Below are 1,760 nucleotides of genomic sequence, written 5' to 3'. Positions count from 1 at the left end.
ATTATATGATTAATTATTACTCTTTCATTATGAAGTTGTATGAGAGTAGTATATTTGTGTAAGTTTTTGTCGATTGAAAATGTTAATAGTTAAGGAGGTTTTAATGAAAAAAAGAAAATGAAAAAGAAAGTCGTTAACATATATCATTATTGTTTTGAATGACGGCAACGTGGATTTCCTATTTTGGGGAGCTGCAGCCCCAAACTGGACAAAATCGATAGATCCCTTCCATCTTTTCTCCTACGTGCGGATATATTGAAAGATCCGATCTCAGAGCCTCAGATTAGAAATTTGAAGACGACGAGGGACTACAGAATCCATTCTTACTGCAAAAAAGCTTCTTCATAGTCGTTGGTAATGCCTCTCTCTCTCTCTTGAATTTTCGGAGCTTATTTGTTTGATGGTGTTTCCTTTCGTACTGCTTTTGTTCTTTCAAAAATTGATTCTTGAGGTCGCCCTGGGTGAAAATTGGAGCTGAGAAGGGGTTTGATAGAGATGGGTTTGTAGGAGGTGCGTAGGTTAAGGGGCATGCGGGTGCGTAGGATAAACACCTTTTGGTGTTAGCGAGGAGGCCATTTTATGAGGATGATGAGAAAAGAGAGAAAATATGGGTTCGGTTCGGTTCGGTTCGGTTCGGTTTTGTTTTGTTTAGGTTCTCTTTCCTTCTCTTCTACGAGTTCGATCTATCTCCTTTTGGTTGGTTGGATCTGGTGTGTGTGCGTTCGTAGGATTGGTGTGTTTTTACTAGAGATAGAGATAACACCATGATTAGAGAAATGTGAGGTTCTATTTAGGAAGGCGAATACATCTGCTATTCCGATGTATTGGTGTTACCAACACTTGTTTTTAGGAAGCCTTTTGGAGTTATGGTAGAAAGGCTGTCTTTTGGTGGACACTGCCAGATTGGTATTCAAACTATTATTGCACAGAGCTTTATTGAGTTGCAGCTGGTTGTGATAGACGTTTCCAGATTAGTGTTTGTACTATTGTAACTCTTCTGCATCATATTCTGTTAGTGCTAGGGTTGTTGTGTTTGTTAACTTCTATTCGTTCATGTAGTGTACATATCAGGAAATCAGGAGAAAACCAGATTTTTTTTTTTTTTTTTTTTCAAGCAGTGTAGGATAGATGATAAGTACTTTGGGGGGTGGTTTTTATATTCATGATTGTCTTCATTCTGTTTAGAGGTGTTATTTTGATTGATGATCCTCACGGAGCATTATACTATGTTGTTTTTTGTTTTTGTTGCTGCAGATTTTCATTTCACAGCTTTTGTTTTCTGTTGTAATTATAAATAAAAAGTCCCAATCCAATGCATTGTAGCTCAAATGACACCTCCTCCCTCTTATAAGAACAGCGTGGAGGGTGAAATCATGAATTTGAGCGGCATTGAGTTCCTGATAATTTTCCAATCAAAAAAGCAAATTAAAGTCTCATTTCCTAGCATGTTCTCTTCACAATATCTATTTGTCTAGCTTAGTTGAAGTTTTATTAAGAATTATGAACCACTTAGATTACATATCTGATCCATTGCTTGTAAATCCTTAAACTCCCATGCTATGAGCCGGAGCTTGTATTCAAGCGAAGTCCAAATGTAGAAGCATGCCTGTTGATTCTAATGAGAAGATCTGTATATTGACGACAAATGAAGTAATCAAGAAATCAGTAGAATATGAATTTACGTTACAAATACTACTTGATACGCTATGGAGCAATTAGAAAATGATAGCCCTGTGTTCCTTCAACAGGTTGTATGTACA

General features: G+C 36.9%; 1 long non-coding RNA gene across 3 annotated transcripts in view; it reads left to right on the top strand.

Annotated features, from left to right (window-relative positions):
• The first annotated feature begins 157 nt into the window (after positions 1-157).
• Positions 158-1,760, top strand: part of LOC132171369 (uncharacterized) — a 6,249-nt gene continuing 4,646 nt past the window's right edge. For 2 of the 3 annotated variants that reach the window (XR_009439028.1, XR_009439027.1), the window contains exon 1: positions 158-354. This is a non-coding gene — a long non-coding RNA (uncharacterized LOC132171369). The remainder of the gene's footprint in view (positions 355-1,760) is intronic. The other variant, XR_009439026.1, reaches the window with a different exon arrangement.

The sequence above is a fragment of the Corylus avellana genome, chromosome ca2 (genome assembly GCF_901000735.1).
Source record: "Corylus avellana chromosome ca2, CavTom2PMs-1.0".
NCBI classification, from domain to species: Eukaryota; Viridiplantae; Streptophyta; class Magnoliopsida; order Fagales; family Betulaceae; genus Corylus; species Corylus avellana.
The sequence above is the reverse complement of the archived record's forward strand: the minus strand, read 5'-3'. Positions and strand labels throughout refer to the sequence as shown.